Raw genomic sequence first — 17679 nt, 5'->3', positions numbered from 1 at the left:
TGACATATTGGAATTTTTTACAGTTTTGCTTCCAACATTGCTTATAATACTTTCCTCCTTATACAGAAGCTGCCAAGGCGAGAGTCTCTAGGGGAAAACAACCTGAATTCTCAGTTATGCCACAAGCATATTTCTACATTCAAAGGCTGGCATCTTAATGTTTCTTTATAAGAGGGGAAAATAATCAAGAATTATTTGCTCAAGTTCTTAGAGCATTAGAGAGAATAAAATTCATCAAACACTTAAAAATAGAGTATAGAAGTAGAGTAAAATGGAATTATACTAAACAATATTTTTTATGGAATGGGTTTTTTAATTTTTTAATTTCCATTTAGAAATTTCTGTATGATTACATGGAGTGACCCAGAAAAGTCTTTCACATGGGTCTAGAACCAAGGAAGCATTGGCTGTGACTTTCAGCATTTGCCATATGTAATTGATATTTATTGATATGTATACAACAGTTTTACTTCTCAGCATAATCCTTCATGTATCTGCACAAATATGATTGACTTTGATGTAATTTAAGGCAATCAGTGGCAAAGCTAACTTGGTGAGGTAATGTAGCCAAACACTGATTCCACTCAGCACCTGGAGTCCTGCCTGCTTTCCAGGGCTCCAACCTTCCTGCCTACTTCCAGGCCTCATCCGTGATCTGCTTACTACGTACTCACAGGCATTGTGTCAACCCAGACTCAGAGAGAGCAGAGCCCTGTATCATTATGTTTGCTGCATCAGGCTTCTGCTTTTTCGCCCTCACTAGTTCTTTACAATTACGTAGATGATAAAAAGCACACTCAGCTTTCATTAGTCTAGAGAGTTCTTTTTCTGCACTTGTCCATCTACTTTTCTACCTTAACCTTACCTGAGGCATTCACAGTTCCACTTGTGTCACCAGAAGTATGGCTCTTTTGAATTTCATATGAGTGGAATTGCATGGTTTGAACTCTGGAACCTGAAGGCATCTCACCTCCAGAAAGCTTTCATAGACGTCTATCTTGTCCAGAGACAAGCACCTTGTTCATTTTCTTTATTTTCTTCTATTTCTTAGTAGATTGATTACCCCTTCTTCTGTTAGACATTTGATCATTCCCACTTTGCATCAGTAGAATGAAAGCATAAGCAATGGATGACCTGCAGAAACATTTCATGAACAAAGGTAGATAGAACTCCTGTAGTAAAGTGGCTTGGCCACCATAGAAATTTAAGTTAGGGTTATAGTCACATTGCCAGGGCAGAAATATTTACTGACGATCTTTCCTCCTTGACCTTCTACCCATCTTGTTGTTTGTCGAGTGATGCTTCTTTTATTGTTAATTCTAAGCTTTTAGTAGTATTTAAAAAAAACTTTGTGATGTTCTCTGAAGTTTTATGGATTTCACTTTAACATTTAATTATATCTTGCGTTATTTCTTCATGTATTCTATTTGAACTTCATGTGCCCTTCCAATCCAAGCTATTATATATGTTCCCATTTTTAATGTTATTAACATGCTTGAAATACTTCTATTTTCATGTCCCTAGCTCTTAGCTTTGAGGCTTTTGTCCTCAATCCATTAATGGTGATTTCTGTCAGAATTATTTGACCTTGCCTATTAGCCCCCTAATTTTATTTTACTTAAAATATTTTGCTTTCCAACTCATAATCCTAGCAATTTGTTGCAGATTTTTATTTACTGAACTGTGTATCTAGCCGGTATTTGTATGTAACCACCTTTTCTAGTGTTATGTTTCAAGAATGTCATTTAAAGCAATTGCAAGTTGTAATTCCTTCCATCGTATTGGCATATGTTCTTCCAGCTAACTCCTTTTCTATTCTCTCTTTTCAGTTGTGATAACCATGTTTGTCCCCTGCGTTTGTTTTCAGACTTTTCCTTATTTCTCTGTGACTGGACAAGTCCATTGCTTCCCCACAGTCCCACTGAGGTAGCAGGTGTTTGGTTTGCCGAGACTCTACTTTGCTGTTTACAGGTTGAAGAGCAAGGCCAATTTGATCAAGATCAATAAAACTTGGTTACCAACAGTAAGACCTGTTTTTAAAGTTGTTTTGGGTATTGAGAGGCATAGTGCATGCATGATGAGGCAAATAAGCCTGCCTACAATGAGTGCTGAATTGAGTATCCACGGAAGTAATGCTTTGGGTGGATCTTACCTTCACTCTGACTTAGCCGAAGAGATACAAAAGCACATGATATTAGAGGGAGACAATCTTCCTAGATATAATTGGGTTAGATGCAGGCATTACTTTGCTATTGCTACATCAACTATGTTTCCTAAGTATTGTTAGTGGTTTAGAGCTAATGAGCTTTTAAATGAAACAGAGAAGCAGGATTTGCCAAGTAGAGAGGATGAATGTCAATATTGGGATTGGACATGGTAGTATATACCTGTAAGTTCATCAACTATTCGGGAATTAAAAGTAGAAAGATAACTTGAGACCAGAAGTATAAATCAATCCTGACAGCATACAGAGACTGTGTGCATGTGTAGTTGAATACACACACACACACACACACACACACACACACACACACACACATGAATGTAACCCATGACTGGTATGAATTGAATTGAAAACAGGTTGAAACTTATGGCTAGCAAAGTCATAGGCCCAAGGAGGAAAATTTGATAATTTCATATGTTTTTTTCAGATGGTCATGTTGTTAAATTTCCCTCTAAATTGTTATGCTTCCAACCATAAGTTCAGGTGTTCTTCATCCTTTGTCAGAAGAGTTCCTTGATTCAGTTGAAGTGGAGATTTATAATTGTTCAAGGTTGAGAGTAAACCAAGGCTACTGCTTGGTCATAGGCAAGATGAAATCTATATGAATGTCTCCCCACACAGAAGTAGAGGCAGAAGGAAAGTAAGAGCTGGAGAATGGGCCAGAGTGCGGTGTAAGGCTGGCCTCTGGACACAGTATCTGTACAGGATCAAGCCAGTTGAAAATTTCACGAATTGAGGAGGAGCTCCTGAGGCCCAGCTCCTTCCTGAGGAGCTTTTAGCAGTTCGTGGCTGTTATGTCCTGAAAGACACTTTTCCTTGGTGATGTAGAAACTAGTAGGTTCCCCACTTCCAAAGAGATGGCTCCCAAAGCCATCTGTATATAGAAGAAAACACAGGAAAGTTAACAAAGGCCATAGATGTGTTATAGGGAGATTAGAAGAGATATTAGAAAGAAGAAGTGGAAAATGCAAATGCATTTTTAAAAGTTGCATTTTTTTCTCTATCTCTGGCTAGCTTATAAATGAATGACACAGAAACTGTAAGGTTTATTTAAATAGATTTATAATACAGCTACTGTGCAATTAACAATCTGTTCAATTCCTTTAAATTAATCTAGCTACTTCCTAGCCAAAATACCAGTTTAGTTTGGTTTGGCTTTCTGGGTTTCAGGTATTTTTCCATGAAGTCTCTCCGGACCTCTTACTTGTCAGGAATTCCTCCTTCTTAATCTCTCTCTCCCTTTTGTTCTCTCTCCTGCCCTGGCTGATGGAAGCCCCACTCTATTTTCTATTCTGCCCAGCCACTGTCTAATCACCTTTTATGGACAAGATAGTGAACAAATGGGAACAATTTTATACAAACTTGAAACAGGAGATACTTAGAATAAGCATTACAGTGTCATGTGTAGATTGTAACAAGATGTAGAGTCAGACAAACCAGGATTTGAATAATGCAAAGATAATCTTTACACAATACACAAAAACATCATGCCTGAAATGACCTGAACGTTTGTATGTATTCATGGGATTCTCAGATCAAGATGAAAGAAGGAAAAGCTGAAAGAACAAAATATAAAGGAAATGCTGCATATGGTGCAAAGGCTGACAGTGTTTGCCAATGAGAGTTATATAGGGAAAAATAAAATAAGTAAACAATAAAAAGACAAACAACAAAGATCCCACTGTTCTTATTTACTTTTTTGTTGCTATGAAAACTCCAGGAGCAAAAGCAACTGGAGGGGTAATGGTGGTAGGGGGAGAGGTCTATTTCAGTTTACCAATTACAGCTTGCCATGAAGAAATCTTGGTGCAACAGTTCACGTCAGGAGCTTATAGATATGGACTGAAGTAAAGACAACAGCGAAAAACTGGTACTGGCTTCTTCCCCATGACTTGCTCAGCTTACTCTTTTTATTAGAACCAAGTATTATTTACCCACAGAAGGCTAGGGGCTCCCATATCAAACATTAATCAATAAGATGCCTCCCTCAGAGTTGTCTATAAATCAAGCTGATGACTGTAATTCCTCAATCTTTCCACATGACTCTGGTTCATGTCATGTTGACAAAATACTTAACAAGCACAATCACTCAAGTTGCCCATAAGCAAATCATCAAATAAAAGAAAAAGTCAAGTTTCATTTGATGAAGCCAGAAAAATATCTCCCTAGGCAAAATTATAGGCAGCCCCACCAGCTGCTTATTAAGGAGTAAATGTAGAGTTACTGACTTGTACTTTACCCTGCCAATTGCTGTGCAGATAACTATTGGAATTCATAAGAACAGATGTCTTGGGAACTGTTGTACAGTAGCTCATTGCAATTCTCAAGGGACAGTGACAACTAATGTGGACAGGACTTTAACCTTTTTTAAACACTGTCACCACCAAATTTATTAACACACTGGTATACATGTGTGTATGTGTGTGCCCAGACACTGGAGAAATAGAGTCAAGCTACAGTGTCACCAATCAGTGTTCCAATGTGGGAGCACAGAAGTGTTATAACCATTGGCTTTCCTGCATTCTTCTAAATATTTTCTGGACAATGGTAGACACTGGAATCCAGCAGGACACAGACAGTATCTCAGATTTTCAGTTGAACACAGCCGAGATCAGTGCTTAGAAACCAGTGTTGAAGGAACACATTTGAGAGGAGCTAAGTGAAAACATTATCATCTAAGTCCTAATGAGCTTCAGGATGAGCTTCCCCAGAGCCTTTATGGACTGGAATCAGGAGCTTAAACTATTGCTGATAAATTTTCCTATAAAGAAGAATCTAGAAGGGGAATACGAATATACTAGTCATTCTCTCACCTTCTGTCCTCTGATGACCAGGGCCTCCATTATCTAACCTGAAGACAAGGGTGAATAAAAACCGACCAGGTAGAATGAGTGTCCTCTTTCAGCTCTCTTCTCTTCACATTGTCTTTCTAAACACATAGAGCTTTGCTCCCAAGACAGTGACAGCTTAGAGCAGAAGTTCAGCTTTCTGTTCACTCAATGAGATGCCCTTATTGTAAGGTAGATGAAATAGGAAATTTGCTGCGTTAAAGCTGAGAAATTAAAAGGTAGTTACCAGCTAATGTTTATTGCCTTGAAGAAAGTCATAAGCAAGAAGCTTTCAGCAAAATCTGCGCAAGCAAACTTTGCTGATATTGAATGCACTTATCCCCTAACTGAATCTGTATTTTGCATTCAGTTTACCTAAATTTCCATTATTTCTCTTAGAACACTTTTTGGATATCATCTAAGAACTCGTCCCCATGAATAAGACTATCTAGAGATATGTGGAACACCTGAGGTTGGTTCCAAGGTATTGAGTGTCATAAATGAAATTTCTAAAGAAGAAATGCAGGTTTCATGGCAATACTTGGTAAACAATGTTCAATTGACATATTCTAGCATATGCTGAATTGAGTAGAAAGTTTGTTAACTTTTTCCCACTGTCCTCTCACACTGATCCAAGTAGACAATCTCCTGATGGCACTTAATGTACTAAGTACTTTATGTATGATTGTATTTTCGATGTAAGTTGTCAAAAATGATGAAATAGACCAGCATTATAGCCACTTGCTACAATGTAAGTCTTATATTCATGTAAAATTTACAAGCTCATAAAATGTAATCATCAAGGGTTGAAAAGTACAGTGTGTTAACCATAATACAGCAAACTCCAAATACAGAAGTGTTTATCTAACTAAGAGCACATAGCACCTGCAGCTTGCTCCTCCCTGACATCCCTAGTCCTGATGAATTGTTTGTATATATGGTAGACTGTGCTTTGCCCATTACAGTGTTTTTCTGCATAGTATTTCTTGCTTGAGTTTTATTGTGTATTCAGAATTCTTCCTCCCTGAGTGTTCTTCAATGAAATATTTATAACATGGCAGACCATTAAATAAACAAGCAATTCCACGCTAGATTTATTTGTCTGCCCTCAGCAAACCTTTGAGCTCTGTAGATTTCTTTCTTTTGAAGGTCCTGTGCAACTCTGAGGGTGGGGTACCTGTGATGGTGCTCTTCTTCTGTTCCTCTTTCTTTATTTACATCATGGAATAGGTAACTCAAGCTGAGGTGAAAGAGCTGAAATGGTATTATATGCCCGTGAGCTGAATAAATTGCAACATCTCTCTATGATTCTTAAGAAGGAAAAAAATCATAGCTCATTTTGTCTCCATTAGACTCAACCTCAATTCTTTTTCTCCATAAGAGAGTCCCAAACGCAATGGTATGGAAGATGTATCTCACTAAAAATCTTTCTCTAAAATTATATCTGTGGTAGCTTGTAGAAATCAGTGCTTGAAAACTGTAATTATTTATCTCTGTTCTGATATGCTAATGCTAAAACAAAATACTTATTCCTAAGCATTCTGGAATATGCATATGGATATAGATTGTGGTAATTTCTTCTGAAAGGAAAATAAGGCTAAGAAAGGAATTTTAAGATGGAGGTCAGGGGAATATTGAATGTTTCTTATACTGTGGTTAAATATGCACATACAGACTGAAGTACAAATTCAGAGAAAATGAGAGGATATAACGAATGGAAGAGAGGAGTATCAGCCTGGAAATTTTGTAAGAAGTAAGCAAACTCCAAGGTCTAGAGAGTATGGATAACAGCTGCAGATATCTAGTATCTGAGGTTGAGAGAGACCAACATTGAAAGGCGCAGAAGGGTTCTGTGTCTAAGCTGGGGTAAGGGTGTGCTGTAAGGAGAGTTTGCACATGCGTGTGCATCTATGTGTGTTTTTTCTATTATATCCATGGTGTTTCCATTCCTCTGAATATCAAATCTCATCCCCTCCCTCTGCTGCATTTTGTTACTATTTTATTTTTTTGTTTTTTATAAATATATTCATTAAAATTGACTGGCTTTTACTTAGTGAGAATTGAAATATGGTATCTAAAAGCAGTCAAAACTTATGGTTATTTCCCAGATTTATTAAACTTTTAATTTTGTTATTTATACTTTGAAATAAATAATATTCTGCTGTTCATACAAAGAGATATCTCAAAGAAGTATTATAGTCAGATGAACATAAAGGAAGAACAAAAAACTTATTAAAACTTATCTAAAACTCTTAGACTCTTTTTAGAAAGAATTTTTTAAACGCTTTGAAGGACTGGATTTTATGAAGACTAGTTACAAAGGAATTTAATTTTCAGATGGAATTAATTTTAGGAGTTAATTATCCATGATTTATTTATTTATTCTTCTGTCACACAAAACATTCCCATTAGAGTTTCCTCTCCCGCCCATCCTCTCAGTCACATACTTCTACCCCTCCTAGATTCCCTGATTCTCTTTTTCCCCTCAATAAAAGAATAGGTCTCTCAAGGATATCAATTGAACATGGCATCCACATATGTAGCAGAGGATGGCCTTGTCAGGCATCAGTGGGAAGAGAGGCTCTTGGTCTTGAGACGGCTCAGTGCCCCAGTAATATAGGGATATGCCAAGGCAGGGAGGAAGGAGAGGGTAGGTGGGAGGGGGAGCATTCTCATAAAAGCAGGGGGAGAGAGGAGGGGAACCTGGGAAAGGGGATAACATTTGCAATGTAAATAAATGAAATATCCAATTAAAAATGTTACAATAAGCCTAGGTACAAACTTTCATACCAGTGCTGTGAGAGGCAGCCCTGTAGTGGGAATACAATCCCAAGATCAAGTAGTTCCACATGCACCTTATGATTCCCACAAAAACACCAAGCTAACAACAATAACGTATGTGCAGGGAACCTAGTATAGATCCATCCGGGTTCTTTGTCAGTTCAGTGTCTGTGAGCCCCTTTGAGCCATACTTAGTTGCTTTTGTGAGCCCTGTTCTCCTGGTGTCCTCCACTGTTCTGGCTTCTATAATTCTTCCTCTACCTCTTCTGAGGAATTCCCTGAGCTCTGAAGGAGATATCCAATTTGGGGTCTCTCTCCTCCTAATGTTTGAATGTGTTTCTCTAAATCTTTTCCGGTCATCTGCCAAATGGGCCATGATGGTGATTAGCTAGCTTCAGATTTATGAATATAGCATAATATCAATGGGAATAATTTCATCGACTTTTTTTTTCTATCCCATGAATCTGGGATATCCAGTCTCTTGCTCCTGGTCATTTAGGCAATTCCAAGCATGGACTCTTTCTGATGAAATGGGCCTCAATTTAGACAAGTCATTGTTTGGCCACTCCCACAAGCTCTTTGCCACCATTGCCCTAGCACATCCTGCAGGCAGGACAAATTGTAGGTCAAAATATTTGTGGCTAGGTCAGTCTTCCACTCCAACCACTGGACGTCTTGCTTAGTTCCGATTTGTTGCTGGTTCAGGATTCATATTCTCCATTATTAGAAGTTACCCTGGTAGATTCCTGGAAGTTTCCACTGTACTAGGTTTCCACATTGCCCCCAAATGACCTCCAATTTCAGTCATCTTTTCCCAAATTTTCACCTTCCATATGTCCCATCCCACTGATACGTTTTATTCCCATCCCCACCCACCTTTAATCCACTCACAAAATCTATTTCCACTTCCCAGGGAGATCAATGCTTCTCCCTTAGAGCCTTCTTTATTACACAGCCTCTTTGAGTCTGTGAACTGTAGCATCATTATCATTTATGTAGCAGTTAATATTCACTTATAACCATGTTCGTGTTTCTAGGCGTGTGTTACCTCATTGAGGATGATATTTTGTAGTTTCATTAATTTGCCTGCTTTCTAGCCTGCTGAATATTAGTCCACTGTATAAGTGTGCTACATTTTTAATCCAGTCTATGTTTGAGGAATATCTGGATTTTTTACATACTCTGATATTATGAATAACGCTGCTATGAACATAGCTGAACAAGGGTCTTTGTGGTAGAATGGATAATTCCCAGAAGTGTGTCTTGACATACGTCTCTTCCCAGTTTTTGAGGAACCACCATATTGCTCTCTAAAGTGGCTGTGTGAGTTTTCATTTCCACCCTCAATGGAGGATAGTTCCCCTTGCTCCAGTGTCATTTGGATTCTCAAAGCAATTTTGATGAATTATTTTAATCAATAACATTGGTCTATTATAAGAATATGAAGAATAATATTGGTCACAGTGCTTGGTTCTGTTAACCACTCAATTGTCCTCCCTTCATTCCTTTCTCAGACTCTATAACTGAAGACAGATTTTTCTGCCTTTCAGGAGACATTTTTTCTATATAATATAGGTCAAATATAAAAACACTCATTAAGGATGTTAAATAAAGTACAGAAGATCATATAGAAATTAACTTTTCATCTTTTTACTCACAGAAGTTTTAGTGAAGACTGTAGCTGCGACCTTGTCACCGGAGGCCCAAGATGTGAGTCTCCTTGCTGGGAAGTATTCAATAGTGCTATGCTTTTGTGTGGCTGGGAACATTTGAAGACTCTTTAACAGGTATGGCCTATATCATACGCACAAGGTATTCATGTAAGTTCTTCAAAGTTTCCCTAGGACAGGTACAATTAGGTGTCAGGAAAAGCCATGTACAGCACAGTTTCTCCACAGGAGTGATGTTTTTATTACCCCAACATTGTACCAACATTGTTGACATTTGCAGATACAATTTCTAGCATCCAATCATTTGAGTCCAAAGATGTAATTCTCAGGACAGATGCCGACTTTCCAGCTTCAAGGCCCAGGGAGTTCAGTGTGCAGTGCATGCTGTAGACAAGGGCTTCTTAAACTCTTTAGACTCATGGTCATTTTTGTCCAAGAAAATTTTATGCACTCACAATTAAATCAGGTATATAAATCAAATATGTATTGGCAATGAGTCATAGAGAAATGTACTTAAAGACAATTCTTTGGTATACATACAGTTTTACTATTTTAAAAGGCAAATTTACATATTAATTACATATTACTAAGAAGGGTGTGCTTATTTATTTTTACATAATGTAACAGATATAACATTGAAGAATAATGGCAGAAAAATATTAACAATCTTTTTTTACAGTTATGTATGTGTAGCAGCAGAAAAATTTGTATGTAAACACTGTAATGTATAAAATACGATTGGTCTCAAATCCAACCTGAATCTCAAACAGAATTGCTTGGCATTATGTGATATGTGGAGATATGCAAAGCAGAAGCCTCACACTTTGTGTTTACAACCAAGTCTGCCATGAAGTACTCTAGTGAAATTTTTCTAGAAATACTTTTGGATTCAAATGTAAACTTGTTTCTGAATAATTCGTTCTGGTTGCTAAATTTTCTTCAACATTTACATTCAGTTATAAAATTGCAAAGGAATAATGTGACCTTTATCTAGTAAAAGCTATAATAATTTATTATGAATTCATTAAATATAAGATTATGGATTATGTCTTATTCTTATTTGCAGCTACAAAGGTTTTGACTGATTTTTAAAATGGGCTCCTTTGTTAAACTGCTAAGAAACATATTGTAATTGATTTGCATTTAATAAATAATGGATTGAATAAATATAATAAAAATGAATCATATTTAATAAATAATGGTGTAGTGATTTTATATTATAGCTAAAAGTTGTGAACTATTCAAAGATTTCCTAGTTTTAAGAGAAATAAAATAAATTGCAAGATCCTCCATGCATGATCTGTTAGTTCAAGGATTCATTTATTTCACAATCCTTTCAACTTGATACCCAGAGCAGCAAGGGATTTTAGTGGCTTGGGTAAAGAGTTAACACAAACCAGAAGACCACTTAATGCAAAACACCCCAATGATATCCTAACATCCTTATAGATTAATGCTAAAAAAACTCAAATTAGTACAATTGTAAAATAAAAACTATTTTGAAGGGGCAGGGAAGGGGAAAGAGAAGGAAACTAGAAGGAAGTAGGCATGTGAGAGTCTATCTGGGAGGAGATTAAAAGGAGTAAGGGAGAAGTTTATCAAAATTCATGTTGTGAATTTTCCAAATAATACATATATTTTAAAATATGAAACAAAACAACCTGGAAGATGGATACATATGCATACATATTCTTCAAACATAATTATCTGGAGCATACAGTAAAGATTCACAATGCTTATAGTCACAATAGAATAGAATGATATAGGAGAAAAAATGGAATGTTTGGCATATTACTAGGTAAAATTAATTGCTTTAGAAAAAGAGTTTTTGAATTTGTCACCATTAAGGCAACAAATCAGAACTGTTTCTCTAAAAAGAAAAAAATAATTATAGTTCTTCAGTGAAACATTTAATTCAGAGACAATAACTGCATAGCAATTGTTTCTGTCTCATGTGGCTGCTGTGATAACAGCTGGTCCTTGTAAGCACCTCTTCACTGCCTCAATGACAAAGATGATGGGATACCGAAAAGAACTTTCCTCTTAGGGTACTACTGAGACTTTAAGGGCAATGTGCTAATGTCAAGGAGACAACCCTGAATAACTTTGATTCTAATGATGATAGAGTTCCTTTACGACTTTGAAACTTATTTCAATGTCAGAACTGTAAAGGGGAAAATTTTGTGTTTAAAGAATAATTGGGTGTTGTTTCAGGAAGTAAGAAAACTGTGGACTGAAAATGAAGATGCAGTAAGTGGAAGATATACTTCAAAATTTTAATTGATAGGACAGAATGAGCTCTGGTGGACCTTATAGTCTGAGCTTTATAAAGTACTTTTACAGAAAGTAGAGGTGTGGTTTCTAGAAAAGTAAAGTTATACCATTACCTAGGACAGAGTGGAGTGAACTACTTAATGACTAAACATTCAGTATAATTTTTTACTATATTTTTGCTTAGTTTTGGTTATATGCTTGATGATAAAGAGGCAATAGACAATCTTATTCTCTCACTAAATTGTGTAAAATGATACTGGGGTAGACAAATGCATAGATGAGTTTTTAATGCGTTATATTAGTGCTGACTAGAGAGAAGCATGGCAGTTGTGGACATGTGCAGAGACTGATGCTTGACAAGTACAGGGGTGACATTCAGAGACTATGTGTCTGCATACTGAGAAGAAAGAGGAACCAAGGAGGTACAATGGAACTGTGACGTTGGAGCAAGTATATATAGAGTCAATGAAGAAAGACATGGAACTCAAAGTTATAAGTGGTTCCAAAGTAAGTGGTTCTCATCCCAAATTCATAAATATTTCAATAATCATTCAAAATATATTTAGGTCAAAAATGAAGTTGTTTTCTCTGTGTGTACATGTGTGTGCACTGTGCTAGTATCAATACAAAGATAACTCACTACAATCTACACACTATCAGTTCAATTCAAAATAAAAAGTAAAGTAGTAGGTTTGCTATATTCCTCATTTTTCGTGAAATGTTTTTCTGACACAATGATGGATGATGACTACAGCAGGGGTGATGCTGGTGATGATGCTGGTGGCAATCATTGTAGTACTAGCATGACAACAATAACAACATAGACACTATTTTGGTAGTGTGATAATTTTATTTATTTTTTTGCTATGAATGTCTACACATTAAAAAGTAGGTTGGAAGCCTCTTATTTAACCATGTAAATAAAAAACATACATAGAATCATTTAGTTTTTGGAAGGGGGATTCTAACATACTGTGTTCTTAACTTTAAATAAACTATATTTGAATTAACATATAATTAGATTAGTTTCATTTGCCATAACCCATGGCACATTCTTATATCTACTCCCATGATCTTCCACACTCAAATTTATAGCCTTATTTATTTTTTCTTTCATTATGTAATCTTCCAAGTCCATTATATTGTTTCAGAGCTGACAGCTTTATATTTTGTAACCAGTACCAGGGCTCATCTCACGGAGAGGCTAGTTTTCATCCTCTCTGCAGTCACTGGTTGTATATATTTTGGTGTAAAATAGGATATATTAGTGATAGAATGCTGTGACTTTTCCTGTTCTTCATGAGCATAACTATAAATACTGTCATTTTCATGTATTGTGTATGCAGCCTTTTTAGGAGAAAGTCACACAGCACACTACCTACTATTCTTGATCTTATAACCTAAATGCCCCTTCTTCCATAATATTCCCTGAGCTATAGCTTAAGGAGCAGTGCTATAAATGTATCAATTGTTCTTGGGGTCTCCATAATCTGTTGAACTCCACATTGTGTTTAGTTGTGGTTTTATATGATAGCCTCAACTTTCTGTAAAGAGAAACTTGTTTTGTGAGGGGTAGCAGACACCCTTATCTATGTGTATAAAAGAAAGATTTAGAATAAAGTAAGAATTTATACATGTCTAGCAAAGTGATAATAGTAGATTATTTTTCTACATTCATGACCTTACTTGTCCTGTTTCTAGATAACTAGCTAGGTTTTTAGTACCAGGCAGGATTTCTATCCTGTTGAATGGGCCTTGAAGAATTGAATGGAACTTTTGATGGGGATTGCATTGAATCTGTAGATTGCTTTAAGCAAGACGGCCATTTTTACAATATCTATCATGTCAATCCATGAGCATGGGAGGTCTTTCCATCTTCTGAAACTTCTTTGATTTCTTTCATCAGAGACTTGAAGTTCTTGTTATATAGATCTTTCACTTGCTTGGTAAGAGTCACACCAAGGTATTTTATATTTGTTACTAATGTGAAGGGTGTCATTTCCCTAATTTCTTTCACAGCCTGTTTATCCTTTGAGTAGAGGAAGGCTACTGATTTGTTTAAGTTAATTTTATATCCAGCCACTCTGCTGAAGTTGTTTATGTGGTTTAGGAGTTCTCTGATGGAATTTTTGGAGTCACTTAATTATAATACAATATCATCTGCAAATAGTGATATTTTGACTGCTTCCTTGCCAATTTGGATCCTTTTGACCTACATTTGATGTCTGATTGTTCAGGCTAGGACATTGAGTACTATATTGAATAGATAGGGAAATAGTGGGCAGTCTTATCTAGTCCCTGATTATAATGGGATTGCTTCAGGTTTATCTCCATTTAGTTTTATATTGGCTACTGATTTGCTGTATATTGCTTTTACTATGTTTCATTATGAGCCTTGAATTTGTGATCTCTCCAACACTTTTAACATGAAGGGGTGTTGAATTTTGTCAAATGCATTTTCAGCAGCTAGTAAGATGATCATGAGGTGTGTTCTTTGAGTTTGTTTATATAGTAGATTACATCGATGGATTCCCATACATTGAACCATCCCTGCATCTCAGGGTTGAAGCAGACTTATCATGTTGAATGATCATTTTGAAGTGTTCTTGGATTCAGATTGTGAGAATTTTATTGAGTATTTTTGCATTGATATTCACAAGATATTCATGAGGGAAATTGGTCTGAAGTTCTCTTTGTTGGGTCTTTGTTTGGTTTAGATATAAGCATAATTGTGGCTTCATAGAAGGAATTGGGTAGTGTTCCTTCTATTTCTATTTTGTGGAATAGTTTTAAGAGTATTATTCCCACTCAAATATTTATATAATTAGAAAGAGCAATTTACAAATTCATTTGGAATAACCAAAAACTCAGGGTAGTGAATACTATTCTCAACAATAAAAGAACTTCTTAGAGAATCACCATTCCTGACCTCAAGCTGTATTACAGAGCACTAATGATAAAAACTACATCATACTGGTACAAAGACAGCCAGGTAGAACAATGAAATAGAATTGAAGACCCAGAAATGAACCCACATATTATGATCACTTGATCTTTGATGAAAGAACTAAAACTATCCTGTGGGAAAAAAAAGAGCATTTTCAACAAATGGTGCTGGTTCACTTGGAGGTCAGGATGTTAAAGAAAGCAAATTGATCCATTCTTATCTCCATGTACAAAGCTCGAGTCCAAGTGAATCAAGGACTTCCACACAAAGCCAGATACAGTGAAACTAGTAGAAGAGAAAATGGAGAAGAGCCTCAAACACATAGGCACAGGGGAAATTTTCCTGAACAGAACAACAATGGCTTATGCTCTAAGATTGAGAATCGACAAATGGGACCTCATAAAATTGCAAACTTCTGTAAGGCAAATGACACTGTCATTAGGACAAAATGGCAACCAACAGATTGGGAAAAGGTCTTTAACAATACTACATCCAATAGAGGGCTAATATCCAATATATACAAAGTTAGACTTTAGAGAATCAAATAAACCTATTATAACTTGGGTACAGAGCTAAGCAAAGAATTGTCAATTGAGGAATATTCAATGGTTGAGAATCAACTAAAGAAAGGTTCAGAATCCTTAGTCATCTGGGAAATGCAAATCAAGACAACTGGGATTCTACCTCACACCAATTGGATCAAAAACTCAGGTGACAGCAGATGCTGGTAAGGATGTGGAGAAAGAGGAACAGTCCTCCATTGTTGGTGGAATTGCCAGCTGGTACAACCACTCTGGAAATCAGTCTGACAGTTCCTCAGAAAATTCAACATAGTACTACCTGAGAACCCAGCTATACCACTCCTGGGCATATACCCAAATGATGCTCCAACATATAACAAGGACACATGCCCCACAATGTTCATAGTAGCCGTAGTTACAATAGCCAGAAGATGGAAAGAACCCAGATGTCCTTCAGCAGCATAATGGATATAGAAAACCTGGTACATTTACAAATGGAGTACAACTCAGCTATTAAAAACAATGATTTCATGAAATTTTAAAGCAAATGGATGGAACTAGAAAATCTCATCCTCTTGAGGTAACCCCATCATAAAGGTCACATATGCTGTGTACTCCCTGATAACTGTACATTAGCTCAAAAGCTCAGAATGCCCAAGATACAATTTAGAGATCATATGAAGTTCAAGAAGAAGGAAGACCAAAATTTTGATGCTTCATTCCTTCTTAGAATGGGGGACAAAATACTCCCGGGAGGTAGAGAGTGAGAGGAACTTGTAAGGAAGAAAGGAGGGGATGGGGAAAAGGGGCAGGATCAATTATGGGAGGGGAGGGAGGTGATATACAGAGGGTCAGAAATTTGAACAGACTTGTATAGCAATGGGGGATGGTAAACGGGGGTGGGGGGTAGCTACCAGCAAGTCCTAGTTGCCAGGAGAGCAAGAGATTCCCAGGACCCAACAGGGATGAGATAGGTTGAAATGCCCAACAAAGGAGAGGGAGAACAGTTAGAGATCATATCCAGAAGTTAGGTAAGGCCCCAATTGGGGATGGGCCACCCACTCATCTCCACAAGTTTAACCCAGGAGGCTCTGTCTAAAGGCAGTATAGGGACAAGGTATGGAGTAGAGATTGAAAGGAAAGGTGATCCAGAGGCGGCCCCACACGGGGATTCATCCAATATACAGGCAGCAAACCCAGACACTATTACAGATGCCAAGAAGTACTTGCTGACAGGAACCTATTATAACTGTCTTCAGAAAGACTTTGTCAGAGCCTGTCAAATACAGAAGCAGATGCTCACAGCCAACCATTGGAGTGAGCACAGGAACCCCAAATGGAGGAGTTAGATAAAGGACCAAATGTGCTGAAGGGGATAGCAATCCTATAGGAAGAACAATAATATCAACCAACCAGACTTCCCAGAGCTCCCAGGGACTAAACCTCCAGCCAAAGTATACATGTGGAGGGACCCATGCCTGTAGCCGCATATGTAGCAGAGGATGGCATTGTCTGGCATCAATAGCAGGAAAGGCCCTTGGTCCTGTGAAGTCTCAATTCCACAGAGTCTGGGAATGCCAGGGAAGTGAGTTGGGATTGGGTGCGTGGGAGGGAGAGCACCCTTATAGAAGCAGAGGAGGAGGGGATGCGATAGGGGAGTTTCAGAGGGAAAACCAGGAAAGGGGATAACATTTGAAATGTAAATGCATAAAATATCAAAGAAGAAGAAGAGGAGGAGGAGAAGGAGAAGAAGGAGAAGAAGGAGAAGGAGAAGAAGGAGAAGAAGGAGAAGAAGGAGAAGAAGGAGAAGAAGGAGAAGAAGATGAAGAAGAAAAGGTCTTGAGTCCAATTAATCACCTACTGGTTACAACTTGTAAGTGGCACTTATTGCATCTTTATGGATACTTTGTCATGTTTGTTATTGCTATGGATCTTAGGTATTGAATCAGCTTAGGATTCTTTCCTTTTTGAGAAACTGCACGGTACTTTTTAGTACCATAACCAAAGGGCTAGATGATAAGAATAAGGGTTTCAGGTTAGATCCAACACAAATAAGTTAAGTCCCATGTCCTGGATATCCAGAGTCTTCAGCAACTCGAACATCACGGCAACAGCATTTGCTGTCAAGTGTGTTTTATCTTAGTCATTTTAACGGGGTAAGACATAAGAAGAGATATTCATTCCTGGACCAGATATTGTACTCAGTCTAGTAGGTTAAACTGAAGTGTCTCATTGTATAAAGTAGTAAACTCAGTAAATTTTGCAACATTTATAGGATAAATGACAAATTATTCTCTATATTTGAATAGTATCCTAAAATACTGAAGGCAAAATTGCTTTTTTGGGGGGTCAGGATTAGTCTTTTTAAGCATTTTAAATAAAGGAAAATGATATTCTTCAGATCTAGGAGTACCTGTTTATAAATGTGAACATT

General features: G+C 37.1%; 1 long non-coding RNA gene across 2 annotated transcripts in view; it reads left to right on the top strand.

Moving 5' to 3' along the window:
• Positions 1-17679, top strand: part of LOC148001449 (uncharacterized) — a 195627-nt gene that overhangs the window by 146214 nt on the left and 31734 nt on the right. For both annotated transcript variants that reach the window (XR_015637134.1, XR_015637136.1), the window contains one exon: positions 9494-9620. This is a non-coding gene — a long non-coding RNA (uncharacterized LOC148001449). The remainder of the gene's footprint in view (positions 1-9493; positions 9621-17679) is intronic.

This window comes from Rattus norvegicus, chromosome 14 (genome assembly GCF_021556685.1).
Source record: "Rattus norvegicus strain SHRSP/BbbUtx chromosome 14, alternate assembly SHRSP_T2T, whole genome shotgun sequence".
In the NCBI taxonomy this organism is placed as follows: Eukaryota; Metazoa; Chordata; class Mammalia; order Rodentia; family Muridae; genus Rattus; species Rattus norvegicus.
The sequence above is the reverse complement of the archived record's forward strand: the minus strand, read 5'-3'. Positions and strand labels throughout refer to the sequence as shown.